The 18,106-nt window shown below is 38.5% G+C and overlaps 1 long non-coding RNA gene across 1 annotated transcript in view; it reads left to right on the top strand.

Annotated features, from left to right (window-relative positions):
• LOC113923803 overlaps positions 1–18,106 on the top strand; it is a 583,801-nt gene that overhangs the window by 101,441 nt on the left and 464,254 nt on the right. Inside the window, exon 2 of the long non-coding RNA XR_003520417.1 lies at positions 16,877–16,989. This is a non-coding gene — a long non-coding RNA (uncharacterized LOC113923803). The remainder of the gene's footprint in view (positions 1–16,876; positions 16,990–18,106) is intronic.

Raw genomic sequence — 18,106 nt, 5'->3', positions numbered from 1 at the left:
GGCGCCCCAGAATTCATAAATCTTGACAACGTCAGGACGACAATGACAACTGTCACACATCTCAACATCGTTTGACTTGTTCACGTTGTCAAGGCTAAACTCTGCCTTGAAGCATCCTCTTGAAATGCAGCTATTCGTTAAGGAACCCTCAAGGAGTAACTCTTCATTCTTACCTGATCCATCCAGAAATGAGCTTTTTCTTCATTTGTTCTTCTTCCTGATATTGTTACATTTAAAACAGACTTTTTATTCAAAGGGTAGTTTCTCTTAATATCCAGAGTGATTCAGTTGCTTTATTTGCATTTAAAAACAATGTTAGACTGTTACCAGATTTAGCAAAAAAAAAAAGTGCAGGATGCATCGTTAAGTCTGAATTATTCCTAATTGCCTATGTGTATGCTTACTGAGATAAAATAAAAATATTGCATGAGCCACACTTATATTAAAAAAAGTTGTTAATGTGAAATACAGTATGTCTCTAAGTAACAGACCTCTCTTTTTATTATATTTCTCCGATGATTTGTTTCTTTCTAACAGTCCTCATTTTGCAAAATTTGTTGATAAAATTCCCATGCCATTGGATTATGTGTTCCATTTCTATCACAACATAGCTTTTCCAGTGGTCACATTCAACTTACTTCATGCTTTTGCCCACGGAATATTTATTAATAAGAAAGCACACACTCATCATTAGCATCACGAGCTAGTACAGTGAACATGTACTGGCATAAAGTTAACAACTCTGAGAATTGCTCTATAAATTTGATTTGTTGAACCACATGATACCATCTTTCATGACATAATAATTACCCACTTCAGAGTGGAATTTCTTTCCCTGTTAATAAGCGATGTGGCTTTTGAATATGGCCTTGATACTGAATACCTATAACATTACAGTTCTTTCTTGAATGTACCCAACAAATGTCTTTAAGCAATGAAATACTTGAGTAACACTGGTTGCACTTCTCAAATGGCATGATCCTACTACTAATGAGATTTTGGAAACTATGAACAAGCAATAAGTAGGCCTTAATAGATTATTTAAAAAGTCAACAAGAGTTTTTTAAGCAGAAGTGAAGTATAATTTCAGTGCTTCAGGTAAACTCAGGTATCTCTCAACTGCATTTGTTTTATTGCCTGTGTTTTGTTTAGCTTTTGACTTCTATATTGTTGTTGCTTGCCTTCTGTTTTGTTGTTGTTGAGGTATAATGGCATATGACATCGTATTAGTTTCAGGTGTACAACATCATGATTGGATTACTTGTATATATTGCAAAATTGTCACTACAATAAATCTCTTTAACATCCATCACCACACATAGTTATAAGGTTTGTTTCTTGAGATGAGGACTTTTAGGACGTACTCTTTTAACCACTTATTTCAGAAATGAAGTATTATTAGCTATATTCACCATGCTGTACATTACATCCCCATGTCTTCATTATTTTATAACTGGAAGTTTGTGCGTTTTGACTACCTTCACCTTTTTCTCCCCCTCCCCACCTCCAACCTCTGGAAACCACCAGTGTGTTCTCAGTATTTGTTTGATTTTGTTATTCTTGTGGCTGTTTTAAAATTCCACATATGAAATTGTATGGTAGTTGCCTTCTCTGTCTGCCTTATTTCACATAGCATAATGCCCTTTCCATCCATGTTGTCACAAATGGTAAAATTTCATTCTTTTTTATGGCTGAATAGTATTCCATTGTGTCTGTTATACTCACCAAAAACAGCGCAAATATATACCACATCTTCTTTATCCATTTGTCAGCCAATGGATGTTTAGACTGTTTCCATAGTTTGATAATTGTAGATAATACTGCTATAAACATCGGGGTACATATGTCTTTTTGAGTTAGTGTTTTTGTTTTCTTCGGATAAATCCCCAGAAGTAGAATCACTGGATCATATGATAGTTCTATTTTAAAATGTTTGAGGAACCTCCATACTATTTTCCATAGTGACTGCACCAATTTACATGTTCACCAATAATGCACAGAAGTTTCCTTTTTTTCAACACCCTCACCAACACTTGTTATTTCTTGTCTTTTTGATGATACCCATTTTCTAACAGTCATGAGGTGGTATCTCATTGTAGTTTTGATTTGCATCTCCTTGATGAGGAGTGATATCGAGCATCTTTTCATGTGTCTGTTGGCCATCTGTATGTCTTCCTTGGAGAAATGTCTGTTCAGATCCTCTGCTCATTTTTTAACTGAATTGTTTTTGCCATTGAGTTGTAGGAGTTCATTGTATATTTTGGATATTACACCCTTATCAGATATATGCTTTGCAGATATTTTCTTCTCTTCAGCAGGCTGCCTTTTCATTTTTGATGGTTTCCTTTGCTGTGTAAAAGCTTTTAGTTTGATGTGGTGTCACTCACTAATTTTTGCTTTTGTTGCTTTTGATTTTGGATCCAATTCAAAAACTCATATCCAAGATCAGTGTCAAAGAGCTTACCACCTATGTTTTCTTCTAGAAGTTTAATGGCTTCAGGTCTTGCATTCAAGTTGTCAATCCATTTTGAGTTAATTTTTGTGCATGGTGTAAGACAGTAGACTAGTTTCATTCTTTTGAATGTGAATATCCGTCAACCTCACTTTTTACAGACCCCAAATTGGTTTTTGAATGCAAGAGAATTGAAAAATACTTACTGGTAACAAAATTATAAAATTACTGTATTGCTCCATTCAAAAAGTATAATTACTGAAGGAAGAGAATAATTTTGTAATAATGACTTCAGTGTTGATAGGACCCAAGATGCCATTTGAAGCATTATGCAAAATGTGGGCAGGGCAGTCAACACCTTCCCTAGAATCAGTCTTCAACTTTGTATAAACATGTCCACATCTTTATGCAAAGTTTCACCTGAATGTCTGTTATACTCACCAAAAACAATGCAAATCTTCTTATTAACTCCTAACTCACTATGAGACTCTCTGCAGATAATTTTTTGGAAGTCTCAAGTGGATACTGTTTTATTCACAATAGCCTTATAAGAGAGACATTTTCACCAGAAAAATTATTGTACTAGCAAAATAATTGATTTTGTATTGTAATTACTTGTTTCATTGGCTATGCCATAGAAAAAGACATTTAGATCTTTAATAATACTTGTAATGGTAACATGAGCTATTACATTTTTAAAAATTCTATTATTTCCTTGTGGAAACTGATAACTTTTGGAATATGAAAATACTTCTGGTATGGTACAGTCACTTGAGCTGCAAAACTGATAACATTATACGGTGCAGAACGTTATTACAACCTCTTTTGTGATTATTTCATCTGCATCTGAATTTCTCTATTAAAGTTTTTATTTTATCACCTTCTTGGTACTAGTTGCATAAATTATACATGTGACATTCTTAGCTGTCAGTATATGCTGGTTTATAGCTGAATTTCCACCCTTTTTGATATTGAAAGAATAATTGCACACTGTTCAAATTACTTACTTCAAAAGGGCTTTTCCTTAAGAAATGCTCACTATTCAGAAAATGTATCCATATACACTAACAAATATACACTAACAAGCATTTTGGCATTCTGGGTTTTAATCGTACACAAATAAAAAGATAACAGCCACTTGTGGAAGAACTGGAGATTGCATACCATGTTAATGGACGTGTCTGTCATTCACCATTGTCAACTCATAGCTCACTGTGAATGTGCTGAGCTATTGAAAGACTGGGGAATATGTGAATCAATAAATTGAGTTCACATCTGAGATAAAAGAGAACTTTCCATTTGCCTGATTCAAGGGACAGATGTACTTGGAAGGCACAGTCTTGCCCATCTTTTATAAAGTTTGGTGAATTCTAAATGAATTCTAAGAAGCACAAGTGTTTAGGGCTTGACAGATTCGCATCTGTGTTCATGTGATTTGGGAGGAAGGCTATTATGAACGTCTGCTTTTCAGAAACGTGGGCACTGGAGTGAGGTACTTGCTGATTTGTTCTTATCGAGACCAGGGGCTGTCAGCCAATCAGAGAAGGGGTACTGATCTGAAGCTTTTTCTGAAGATTGCTCATTGTCCAGGACCTGGAATTCTAGCCAAAGAACAGTTTTATGTCTAATTCGCATTCTCCCATTCCGGTCTTTTCCTCAGCCAAACCTGTAGGAAAAACCCAAGATTTATCCTAATTTTTATTTGTGGTGCTATGATTCTCACCTAGTGTTGCCATTTTAGAGATTTAAACATTAAAATTATAGCCTAAAAACAACTGACTGCTGATTTTTTTTTTAAAAAAGTATTGAAAAAGGCTGAATACAAGGCATTTAAGACATTTTGACAAAGTCAACATAGCAAGCAGGACAAAAATCATTAATTATAGGAAGTGTCCTGAATATACAAGACACTTCGCAGCCCTACTTATAAAACAAGTTATTTCTCCTATTAGGTGCATCTCTCTCTCTCTGTCACCAAAATTATCTTTGAATCACTGTAAAGCAGAGAAGGGGATTTTGTTTCAAAATCCTAAACACAGTAGTGTGACTTTTGCTTTTCCCCAAGAGAGGCCCTCAGAATATTATTCTCCATATCTAGATGCTCAAACACAGATTTATGTGTGCTTTACATCCTTCGTCTGCTGTCACAAGGTTAGAATTTTAAGAAATATCCTGTATTTCAGGGGTAAGCACATAAGCATGAGCAAAGCTGGTTTAGAAAGTGTTTGATCTTTGAGCAATTTAATTTTTTAAATCCTGGGCAAAAAATAAAAAAAAAATAAAAAAAAAATTACCACTAGGACAAACCATAGAAGCCTGCGGTGCGGTGGGGTGAAATCGCTTGCTCGGGTCCATGCAGTGAATTATAGCATTGGAGCTGCGGTTGGATTCCTGCCATCCCAGCTGCCTTTCCAGCTTTCTGCTGCATCCTGTGATGCAGTGAATGTGTAACTGCTCGGGTTTGGTTGTTAGACACGGTTCAAGGTCTTTCTGCTACAGAAAGCTGGATGAATACCAGCTGGATGAATATGGGCGAGTTATTTAACCTCCCTGAGCCTGATTTTTCTATCAGGAGAGACAATGCCTGCTTTGTAGGTTTGATGTCAGTTTTTTGTTGTTGTTTTTTTTTTTTTAATTTATTTGGTGGGGGTGTGTGCACAAGCAGGGGGAGGCTCAGAGGGAGAGGGAGAGAGAAGCTTAAGCAGGCTTCACACTCAGCGTGGAGCCGGACAAGGGGCTTGATCTCATGACCCCGAGATCATGACCTGAGCTGAAATCAAGAGTCTGTCACTCAACCAAATGATGCACCCAGGTGCTCCTGAGGTGAGTGTCAGCTGAAATCAATTGCATGATAGGCTTGACGTAGTGTTTGGCGTATAGTCTATGTTCTAGAAATGTTAGTTATTATGACTTCATTATATCATGTTGGACTATCCTATAAGAAGTCAGTGTACCACAATGATATTAACGGCCTGGCAGCAGTTGAGTCTCTGCCTTGTAATCATCTTTCCGTTTATGGTAGTGGTTCTGTGGCACACATTGACTTGAAAACAGCTTGGATCTGTGAATTATCCTTTGCCCGTGTACGAATCACATTGGCCAACCGTTGGTATAACCTCGACATCTCAGTCACTAGACACAATGCAGGTTTATTTCTAGCACATGGATCTGCAGGGGGCTCACCTTCACGCTGCCACGCAGGAACCTATGTTCTTTCTGGCTGGTGGCTCTCCAAGCTCCTCTAAGGTCTGGAGTCTTCCGCTGGTTCTCTGCATTGGACTGTCCAAGGGGGAGGATCATGTCGGGGTTTGAAAGGGAGGCCTGGGAGCCGCATTTATAACTTCTGGCAACGTTCCCATGCCGTGAAGACTGAAATGCAGCCAAGCCGTGAGCCCGTGGGAGAGGACTAATGGAGTTTGTGGAGCGTGGCCCAAACAGGCCTGGGGCGTGCTGATGCCTGTGAAAACCGCCAAGGGGCTGCACAGCCTCGTTACAGCTCATTTACCTGCGCCTCATAAATAACATAGCGGTTAATTTGCTGTGCATTGTCGTCCCTTATGCTGGGGGAAGGAACTGCGAACAGAAGGGAGTCGCTCAAGGTTCCTTATTTGACAAGGGCATAACCACATTTTTTTTCCAGGCGCTATGAACCTAAATCCAAGGGTCTCGATTTTATGTCCACGTAGGAACTTTGGCTAGAATCATTGATTACTGTTTCATTACTGTTTTCACTGAAAAAGTGTTTAAATCAATGAAGTTGACTAACTTGCCAGTTATTGAAAGGGCTTCTTTTGTTTTTAATATTTTCAAGGTTAAACTTTTATTCTATGTCATTATTTTTGGGGGCAACATTTTCCCAGTCCCCAGTATTTTGCAGATTATACTTCCCTGCTTTTTACAGATTAATAATGCTTTTTCTTTCTGAATAACATTTTAGTGTGTTTAGCAAAACGCCACATTTCTCTAAACCTCATTCGTTGTGTAAATGTTCAGAATGTCTTAATAGTTCTTTTAAACTTGGGGCTTATGTAAATGGTAATCTTTCTGAGGAAGTCTTTTCACAGCAGGATTACCATGTCCTGAGCTTCACCACTGATGAGTTTTAGGGAAATGTTTTGTATATTTTAAAAATTTTCAAAGTTATTAAGTAAAAATTAGATTTTATAAATAATGTTCGTATTTGATATGTACAAGCAATGATTTTTCTTTTAAATGGCAACTGGATATTTTTATCTGAGTTACCTCAGTGACACTTTTATTTATTTATTTTTTTAGATTTATTTATTTGTTTGAGAGAGAGAGAGAGAGAGAGCGAGCACAAGTGGGGGAGGGGCAGAGGAAGAGGGATTATCTCAAGCAGACTCCATGCTGAGCAGGGAGCCCGATGTGGGGCTCCATCTCAGAACCCTGAGATCATGACCTGAGCTGAAATCAAGAGTCTGACACTTAACTGCCTGAGCAACCCAGGTGCCCCATCTCGGTGATACTTTTAATTAATAAACTTAGAAATTGCTGAGTAAAGCCCTGTAGAATTATTTTAGCCTTTACTTTTTCTTTTGTTAACATTGGGTAATCCTAGGAAATTTGCTTTTAGCTAATGTGCACTTACTAGATTTTTATTAAAGGCTCCTAGGAAATGGCCAGTAACTCAGACTGGTAGTGAGACCAACCCCATGTTAGAATTAACATATATTTCCAAAACCAGTTAAACTTTCATGCTGAAATCTTACAATAAACTTCCAGTTTGTACTCGGCTCTTCTTGCATGCATCCATGCAGGCTGACCTAGCAGCGCCTTGGGGAGTGTCATCATCCTGATTCTCTGACTTACAATTAGGGAATAAGCTCTGGAAACAAAGTTATTAAAGTTTCTCTAAGAATTTTTCTAAGTGATTTCTGTGGTTTTATGTTTTCCTGCAGAGTAGGAAAGAAGGAATAGCCGTAGAAGTGAGGGAATGTGGAACTACTCCCTTCACTTTCTGCTCTTTAAAAATCTAACTGTGTAGGTCACCAGAGTTAAAACTGCTCGTCAGTGTTGTGAACACATTTTTTTTTAAAGATTTTATTTATTTATTTGACAGAGACACAGCTAGAGAGGGAACACAAGCAGGGGGCATGGGAGAGGGAGAAGCAGGCTTCCTGTTGAGCAGGGAGCCCGATGCGGCCTGATCCCAGGACCCTGGGACGATGACCTGAGCCGAAGGCAGCCACTAAATGACTGAGCCAGCCAGGTGCCCCGTGAGCACACTTTTAAATAACACTGACTTTTTAAAAGAAGAGGTAGAGTGTTTCAAGAGGAAGATCTTAGTTACCGTAACCTTACATGCTGCAGAGAGGTAATAAAGGTTGAAGACCAGAGGTTTTTGTACAGAATGGCCATTGGCTGTTGACCATTTCTTTTTATTTCTTTTTTATTTTTTTTATTATGTTAGTCACCATACAATACATCACCAGTTTTCGATGCAGTGATCCACAATTCATTGTTTTCATACAACCCCAGTGCTCCACGCAGTACGTGCCCTCCTTAATACCCATCACCAGGCTAACCCATTCCCCCACGCCCCTCCCTTCTAGAACCCTCAGTTTGTTTCTCAGAGTCCATAGTCTCTCATGGTTCGTCTCCCCCTCCGATTTCCCCCCCTTCATTTTTCCCTTCCTGCTATCTTCTTCTTCTTCTTCTTCTTCTTTTTTTAACATATAATGTATTATTTGTTTGAGAGGTACAGGTCTGTGATTCAGTAGTCTTACACAGTTCACAGCACTCACCATTTCTTAGCTTACATGTTCCAGCATCATCCAGAGATACTAGGGCTGTGGGGTAAAATACAGTACACTTAGTGACATTTGGATTTCAGATGAATTGTGCATAATTATAGCAAATTATGAATTTGCTATAAATATGTGCTGGCAATTATTTGTTTATCTGAAATTCAAATGTGACTGGGAGCCCTGTATTTTTATTTTTTATATTTGGCAGCCCTACAATATATTGGCCTCTCATTCTTGGTCCTCACTTTCAAATTTTGGAGTCAGGGAGTGACTGACCCAGTTTAGGTTATGTGCCCTTTTTGGATTTCCCCGTCAGTTTCCTGTACAAGGAGTTGCATTGATTTGCACAGCACCTGGCCTGAGGGTGGGCTTGCAGGGCAGGTCTGGGTGGATGAGCAGCTAAGCAGATTGAGGCTTAGGTCTACACAGAATACTGCAAAATCCTCATGATGGATGCTGAGCTCTGTTTTCTAGCTTGTTGCTAAGGCCAGGTTCCGTTTGTCTTCCTGAATTTTCTAAGATCCCTTAGCATCCTTAAATTAATGACTTAAGCTCTTTCAAGATGGATACCTGTAATTTGCAACTAAAAAAAATCTTAACTACATTATTTTTAATGGTAATTTCAGATACTGCAGAAGAACTTATTACAACAATGTCTGCTTGGTTGCAGTGTCCTTTTTTTTTTTTTTTTTTTAATAATAGAACCTTAGAGCTTTCCAGTGCTCCCAGTAGACTCCTGCCCTGTCCAATCAGATTTGAGGCTTGTCAGTGCATTCTCGGAGGGGAAAACAGCTGGACCCTATGCAAATGTGGCAAAAGCCCTGCTTTTGTGAGAAAGGCTAGAGGTCCTGCTCATCTCTCCTGGAAGAGATGGTGTCCTCTTTAGCCAGTACAAGAGCATGTTTCACTTTTCTGACTAAAATAGGTACTATTGAAAAGAAATACATCCAGACAGAATGAATATATTCTATACACAATATTTGGAAACCAGTATCTTATATAATATACTGCTTTGCCTGTTCTCCAGATGTAAATCATGTGGCAACACTCACTGACTCTCTGATGTATGGAAATTGCTGTATGGTATGAATATTTTTTAAGCTTTGCCTTTTATACAGCTCATGAAATTTAAAAACTTGGTCCTTGCCACAGGGTAGATTTTTTTCCCTAGAATATCAGAAAGTAAGTACATTTTTCTGACATAAAACCATAATTCACAGAGCTAGAGTTGAGAGAGTTGGTCTTACATTTAATGCTTGGTTACATGAAATTACATGCTTCAAAATTGCATCTATAACATGCTATTATGGATAATGTATGGTTCGGGTGTTGTTTACATGAGTGAAATAAAGAAAACTCTCTCCATCCTGTATTAGTCATTATCCTGCTGATAATCACAGGTAAGAAGAACAGTTAGAAGCACAGACATATTGTAAGAGTTTTGTAACTGGTGCTGTTAAGATTTCAGTTTAAAACCAGTGACTCAGAATTTTACTATAAAATTGAATCTAGTAGTTGGGCTTTACCAAAAGTTAAATGCATGGAATTGTCAGTTGTTTTTAAAGTACTGTTCTAGTAGGAGTGGGGACATTAGGTATGTTCACTTTGAAATTTTTGCTAACAGTGATGATTCACAGTATAAATCTGAGAGCTCTAAAAGAGTAATATTTTTTAAAGCTTTTAATTATTTATTTGACAGAGAAAGAGAACACAAGCCGGGGCAGGGGGCCTGGGGCAGGTAGGCAGCAGGCAGAGGGAGAGGGAGAAGCAGGCTTACCGAGCAGGGAGCCTGATACGGGGCTCGATCCCAAGACCCTTGGATCATGACCTGAGTGGAAGGCAGACGCTTAATGACTGAGCCACCCAGGTGCCCCAAAAGAGTAACTTTTAAAAGTTGTGTTCCATGAAAGCCAAAATTCCAGATTGCAAAGCCACACATTTCAAACTGAAATTCCAAACCCTATAATGGGTTAGATGGTGGGCAGCACATTTATATTTCCTTCTAAATTAAATATACCCAAGGGAGCTTAATGGCCATGAACTGGCTAATTTCCAGTAATGACCATAATGATTGTATGTCTGTATTGTATCATTTCTCTAAAAAAAGCACAACTCAACTCACCCTTTTAATCTTCCAAACATGAATATTCCAATGAAATAAAAAAAATTTACTCCCTAATTTAAATTAAGGTATCAACAAACATTTTTTCCTCAAAAGGGAGAATTTGTTTGTTTCTCAGTGTTCAGTTGCTAGTGGATTGCCATCAGTTCTGATTTATTCATCATTCATTCATTCATTCAAGTATTTATTCAGTGATGTTCCGGGCCAGGTTCTGAGTGAATATATGAAGGATAGAAAAAATCCAAGCAGGAATCTTTTTCTTTAGTATCTGATGGTGGTGGTAGTATTGGCATTTAAAAATGTGTAATGTTGGGATGCCTGGGTGGCTCAGTTGGTCAGGTCATGATCCCAGGGCCCTGGGATCGAGTCCCGCGTCGGCTCCCTGCTCAGCGGGGAGTCTGCTTCTCCTTCTCCCTCTGCTGCGCTCCCCCTGCTTGTGCTCTCTCTCATTCTCTCAAATAAAAAAATAAATAAAATATTAAAAAAATAAAAATGTGTGCTGTATATTAACAGTTAATCTAAACAATATACCCGAAATCTAAACTGTAGTTTAAATTGATGGAGAGCTATAATTAGAAAGCTAGTTGAACAGCTGGGAGATTCCTCATAAAGGTCAAAGGCAGAGCTTGACATCTAGAGGATTAACAATACAGGGAAGATTTTGAGATAGAATAGAAAAAAAAAAGGTGACTACAAACCTTGGGTTTTGGCTGGCTAAGAAGCAGTGCCAACGCATATGGCTGCATCTATGACCTTTTTTTTTTTTTTTTTTAAATACTAGGGCTTTGGAACATTCTAATACTTTTAAACCCACTTCTCCTTATAAGCCATTAAAAATTTCACCAAATACTTAAAGCTCCAAGGATATTGTTATTGCTGCGTTATACAGTGTTTATTGTGATTAGTTTAGATCTGTCACCATGTCTGTGTTGTTATTCTTTAATTCTTCCACATTTCCTCTCAGACGACTATTTAGTATTTCTCTTGACAGGGCTCTATAGATATCAGCTCTGTGGTTTCAAGGTAACATCCCATAGTCTGCTAGCTCTAATTATTTCTGTGAAGAAGCCAGCCATCAGTCTGCTCACAGTTCTTTGGAAAGTAATATGTGTATTGTTTTGGTTGCATTTTTTTTTCTGTCTTTAATAGTCAGCAATTTTGCATGGTATTTATGATCTTTATATTCATCTTGTTTGTGATATATAATACTTCTTGATTCTGTAAGTTAGCATCTTTAAAATGTAGTAGTTAATATCTCAAAATTTATCTTTCACTTCATTGTTAATATCTTTCAGTAATTTTTAAAAATTGTCAGAAATTTGTCTTGTTTCTTGCTCCTCATGTCACTATGTCCATGCTGCTTTTGACTTTATTTTCATCTTCTTTTTAAATGTCTTTGTAAAAAAGTCTTTATCTTTGATCTTATCTTTGGTACATTTTATCTTGGTTTACCTTCCAGTTTAAAAAGCCTCTTTTTAGTTCTGTATAATTTGCTGATCACGTCATCCATTAAGTGCTCTCTTGGTTATTTTATTTTTTATTTCTAGAATTTCCGTTTCAGCCTTTTCCATAGTTTCTCCATCTCGTCTTTTCAATCCTGAGGCCCTCAGTCCTACAGCCTCAAGGAACTGGATTCAGCCCACAACCCTGGGAGCTGAGGGAGGACCCTGGCCCTCAGGGGAGGTGGCTGTCACCACCTGGATTCTACCTATAAGACCCTGAGTAGAGGACCCATCCCAGTGGTACCCAGACTTGTAATCTGTGGAAGCTTTAAGATAACCTATGCATGTTTGTTGAAGTGTCTACACAGCAATTTGACTCACCAAGGCAAAATTAAATAAAATTAGGAGGTGTTGAAATTGCTTAACTCTTTCCAGGCCAGCCCAGTGCCATGGAGTATTCACATCTCACGAGGGTCACTGCTTTCAAAGCTGTGTTCCTTCTTGGGTGGCTACTGTAGCTTGTGGGAGACCGTTTTGTCACCATCCATCCAGGGGCAGCAATTTTCCCCTCACACACATTCCATAGCACCACCTGTCAATGAAGAGGACCAGGGCTAAATAGTCTAAGACAAATGCAAGGGAGGGTTATTGGGTTTTCTAGATAACGAAATTCAAGATTTCAGAGCTGTTGCAAATTCCTAATTTCTTAAGAGTCGGGGGTGGGGGGGAAAGGGAAGCTTGGACTAAATAACATGGCTCTTAGAAGGGAAATACTGAATATTCTCCACAATCTAACTCGTTACCCTTAGCAAAGATCTTTTTCTCATCTCAGCCAAGTGTTTATAATCAGCAACTTGCCACTTCTAGGCAGTATCTTCTCTTTTCAGAGGCTAAAATATCTTTCAAGTCTGATCTATGGTTTTTGAAACATTGTTGCCTATACTTCCCTTCTCATGTCCTCATTTAGTAGAATTAGGTTACCCATGTAACCTTGTTTTCTTTGGCACTCCTGGTAGAAGTCCCTGTTGATACTTTTCCCAGGTGTTATGGCAACCTCTGTTTTGCTGTGTTTCATGGAGTCTTGTATTTTTGGGAAGGGGCATAAAGTGAGAATGGAGGTGGTGATCAGTGTTACTCTTGCGAGTAGGTGTTACCTGAAAGATCTGAAATGGGAAGAAAACTCAACTCACCATCTGTATAAATATAATACCACTGAAATCACTCAAATATGAAGAGATAGTACTTCAAAGCTGCAAAGGATCTGCATTTCTAGGAAGAGTGCCTACTGTGCATTTGCTGTCCGCAGAGTCTGTAATTTCTACCACTGCATTTCAGCCAACTTACTCCTGAAATCTGTTGTTTATTAGTAAAAATAAGCTTGGAGAATCTGCCATTACAACAAGTGAGCGTTTGATCAAACCAGCTCTTCATTCTGCAAAAGTTTTTGAGGGTTGACTCAAACTCATGCCTTGATGTAAAATGATTGAATAAATAGATGCTAATATTAGTAGTAAATGGATGTGATTCCAGAGAATCTCACAGTTTTTCTTGGCATCCGGTTAAAGAAAGGTGGCGGCAACAGGTGTTGGTGGCAGAATGTCATCTTCCATTAGGAGAAAAAATTGAATGCAGATTCATTAACAGGGACATTAAAGGTATTTAATGTTGGTATTAAAATCCAAATAAGGAAATCCCCGACAGCCTCAAAGTCAAAGTACCCAGCCACTCCATGAGAAAGCAAGATAGCTAATTGCACCTGTAATAAAATGCATCATATGTCCCTAGCTCATCCTTGACAGTTTCAGGCATTAAGAAAGATATTTGAACTAAAACAGAGAATTAAAAACAAATAACAAAATACAACACCATCACTTGAATTACACTATCTCTCATAAAAATGAGTGCTTTTTTGTATCTGTCAGGTGCAGTTAAGCCTGGAACTAATGAGGGTGTGTGTATATGTGTGTGTGTGTATGTGTGTGTGTGTGTGTGTGTGTGTATGTATGTATAAGGTGCATTTTTTTAATGGGAGTTGTATGGAGGACCCTAAAATGTTATGTACTTCTTATTCAAGTATTTATGTGCAACTTAAAGTATAAAAAATTCATATGTGCAATTTATATTGTATGAGAATGCTCAGAATAAATTTTTTTCTTTCAGTACCTTGTTTCCTTTTTTTATTATGTTATGTTTATCACCATACATTACATCATTAGTTTTTGATGTAGTGTTCCATGATTCATTGTTTGTGCATAACACCCAGTGCTCCACGCAGAACGTGCCCTCTTTAATACCCATCACCAGGCTAACCCATCCCCCCACGCCCCTCCCCTCTAGAACCCTCAGTTTGTTTCTCAGAGTCCATCGTCTCTCATGGTTAGTCTCCCCCTCTGATTTCCCCCCCTTCATTCTTCCCCTCCTGCTATCTTCTTCTTCTTCTTCTTCTTTTTTTTTTTAACATATAATGTATTATTTGTTTCAGGGGTACAGATCTGTGATTCATCTGTCACACAATTCAAAGTGCTCGCCACAGCACGTACCCTCCCCATTGTCTATCACCCATGCTCAGAATAAATTTTAAGCTTTGCAGAAGTTTGATGAACAAGAATCTCATTTACTCAATAATGAATATCAATTGTATGAAGATGATTTTTTCTGGTCCTCTTTACCTGAAAATATTGTGATAAGTAAAGAAAACATGTTTTTAGGGAAACTCTACAAAATATCTCTGGAAATGGTGATTGCAGTGGTTCAGGCTGAAGGTTTCCAATCCAGTGTCTGATGTCAGGTGATGAGCAGAGTCGGGGCCAGCTTGTCACAGGTGAAGATGTGAAAAGGCCCAGAGACACAGAATAAAAACTCTCAGCTTTCCGCTATACAGAGGACATACTGTGCACAAACATGGCTTTTCCCACTTCTGTTGTTAAAGATTTAAGGGCTTGGTGGATGGCAAAGGATGGAATAATAATAATGAGGGGAAATAAGGTTTTTTTCATTATCAAATAGCCCTTTTAAATTGCATAATTGTAAGTGGTCCATGCTCAGTATAAAACCTTTTACCTTGCTATACAATGTTACAGATCATTTGAAACCACTCTGAGGTGACTTCCATTAAAAACATGGGCCATCTTCTTTTTATATGTGTCTCTTTAAAAATTACATATACTTTTTATCTCAGTTATTTTGTATCTATTATTGACATATATCCTCTCGTTAAAAATTACATATACTTGGGCACCTGGATGGCTCAGTTGGTTGAGCGACTGCCTTCAGCTCAGGTCATGATCCTGGAGTCCCGGGATCGAGTCCCACATAGGGCTCCCCGCTCGGTGGTGAGTCTGCTTCTCCCTCTGACCCTCTTCCCTCTCGTGCTCTCTGTCTCTCATTCTCCCTTTCTCAAATAAATAAATAAAACCTTAAAAAAAATAAGTAAAAATTACATATACCTTTTATCTCAATTATTTTGTATCTATTATTGACATATATCCTCTCTTCCCTCAGTTAACAATTTAAAATTTATTCTTCAATACTTTGTCCATTCACACACACACACACACGCACTCATACATGGTTTTATTTATTGTTGTTTTTGTTGTAATTACCAGTATTTTACAAAAATAGGATCGTGGATAAAATTTTACTTCTTTGGTCATATAATGATTTTTGTTGTTGTTAAAATCTTCAACTTACTGATTCCTCTGCTGTTCCAACTCAGTCTTTTACAGTATAGATATCACTGGGCTCGTTCATTTTTGTCGTCAGTTGTGGTTGTTTGCACTGCATTCTGGATTTCAAAATTTTCACCTCCCATGTCTGCATGTTCTAGTAAGTTCTTTAAAAGAATGTGTTTTTGGGTGCCTGGGTGGCTCAGTCATTAAGCATCCTGCCTTCGGCTCAGATTATGATCCCATAGTCCTGGGATCGAGACCCACATCGGGCTCCCTGCTCAGCGGGGGAGTCTGCTTCTCCCTCTCCCACTCCCGCTGCTTGTGTTCCTGCTCTCCGTGTCTCTCTCCCTGTCAAATAAATAAATAAATAAAATCTTAAAAAAATGTTATTTTTTCTCAATGTCTCTTTTATCCTTGTGAGTTCTATACTTTTAAAGCATATATAGCTGATAATTTCACACATACTTGTTTAATAGGCTGATGTGGATTGTTCTGTTAACTTTTTTTTTTAAATATTCTAATTCCCAAATTTGTAGAATCTTCTGACTCTTACTCATGATGTATTGTTTCCTTATGTGCTGTAGATTTTACTCTGTGAGGTTATTTTTAAGGATACATTGATTTTTATTTGTTCATAAAATCCTTTTGGCTTCTGTTTTTGAAATGTCATTCCAGAACAGTTTTGAATTTGATTTTGTCAGAGGGCATTGCTTGTTTGGGACAAGTCTTTAAAATAATTTTTGACTTCTTTTTTCTTTATAATAAATGAGAAATTTGGACTCCAAACTCTGTGAAGTACGGTTTCAATTTTCCATAAGATAGTTGTGTTTTTTGTGTTGTTGTTTTTTTTTTTTTTTCTACTCAAGTCCAAGACAAACATTAGATGTATATTTTCTGGGTCAGTGTGTCGAGTTATTTACTTATACTTTCTTTAACTAGAATTGTATCCCTTCAAGTGGCCTTGATTTTTTTCACAGTAGTTTAAGCTCTAACTCCCAGTGTTCTGTGGGTCTGGGTGAGGCCTGGTGTCTCACTCCTTAGGGAGGTGGGTGTTAAAATCTAACCCCCTGACTTTGGTTGAATCCAGAATTCTTTCACAGCTGCAGAAATATTCACTCACATACCAATTGCTCTAGCTCTTATTATGCTCTAATTCTGGTACATGAAGGTTTTTGTTTGTTTCTTGCACATCCAGTTGTAACTTTTAAAAATAAATAAAAACCACTGGTACTTTTCATTCGGCATCTACATCCCTATGACTTTTTTGAGAGAGGTTTTCAGTACGGCCTAGTTTATCGAATTACTGAGAATCAGGCTCCACTTCTAATTCCAGATGGTTGTACCGAATCTGTTGGTGTGTTGTGGACAATGTATTGATTCGGTCACTCACTGACTTAGTGATGTGAATTTGTTAATTTTCACAGTTTTCTGGAGGTTCCTCACTGCTCTCTTTCGGAGCCCAGCGTCCTGCCCCGTGTGGTAGCCACAGAGATCCCTGGCAGCCTGCAGCTAGCGGCTTGCTGTCTGCTCCAACGTGGTAAGTCAGCAGTGGCTCTGAGCTGCTCTTTCTTTGTGGTCATTCCTTTATCGGCCAACTGCTGTCGGATTTGTAGTTTGGTATCTGGTTTTGTGATGGGTTCCCCTTTGTCTGGAATTTTTGGTGGAATTGGGCATTCCTTTTCGTCCCTTTTGCTATGTTTTGTGTCACTTTCGTGTTGTGCTGTTTAAGAGTGTAAGAGTGCTTGTTGTAGGAAGAATAAAAGGGAGAATGTGGGCGGAGGCCCTCTCAGCCTCACAGACTGGTGAGTTTGCTGTTCTCCCTGAACCTGGTCCTTCGGGACAAACTGCTGAGTCATCAATAAAACCAGACGAGGTTCTCCTTCTTTCTTGAGCTTTTGTTTTGGAGATCTTGGATTTGACCCAGAGGAGTGTTCTCTCCGGTTTTTTGCCTGCTAGGCCAAATGGAGATTGTTGGGTCCATGTTCAGAGAGGCCTTCCATAAGACTGGGGACCCGAGACACAGGGGTAGAAGCATTATATTCCCTTCTGTGGTTTCCAGCTCTCCTTGGGGCTTCTATGTGTAAATCCTGTCTTCTTCCAGGAAAAACTTCTGCTTCTTACACATACAGTACTAACTCTAGCACTTATCTTTCTAAATGGCGTAACTTCACTAAGGATGATTGAGGCCTCCAGTGGCCATTCTGGGGAACATGTGACTTGAACAAAATTGTTCACCTGACAAGTACCCTCAAAAAGATAAAGGAATAAGATTTCTCAGGACCAGTTGGGCAGCAGTTTTCACTGAAATGAAACTCTGAATCAAAAATTCTTTTAGTAAAAGATGCTTTGCCCAACGTTAATGAGCAGGTAGCAAACTAGACTCTTTTCCTAACGAACCCTTCCCGACCTTGTCCTCCGGCTGCTCGTCTGTACCGAGCTCTCTCTCCTCCCCACAACTTCCCCCTGATCTCCGTCTTGCACCTAAGGAAACTTTTCCCTCTTTTTCCCCTGTCTTTAACCTATATCTTTAACCAGCAATCTCCAAAAACCCCCACATGTCAGTGCCTCTTGAGAGTCATCACTCCCAAGAGCCAGGTTACAGGCAACTGTGGAATTTAACCCTTGGACTTGAGCTGAATTAAGAGCTGTATTTA

The sequence above is a fragment of the Zalophus californianus genome, chromosome 15 (genome assembly GCF_009762305.2).
Source record: "Zalophus californianus isolate mZalCal1 chromosome 15, mZalCal1.pri.v2, whole genome shotgun sequence".
Classification (NCBI taxonomy): domain Eukaryota; kingdom Metazoa; phylum Chordata; class Mammalia; order Carnivora; family Otariidae; genus Zalophus; species Zalophus californianus.
The sequence above is the reverse complement of the archived record's forward strand: the minus strand, read 5'-3'. Positions and strand labels throughout refer to the sequence as shown.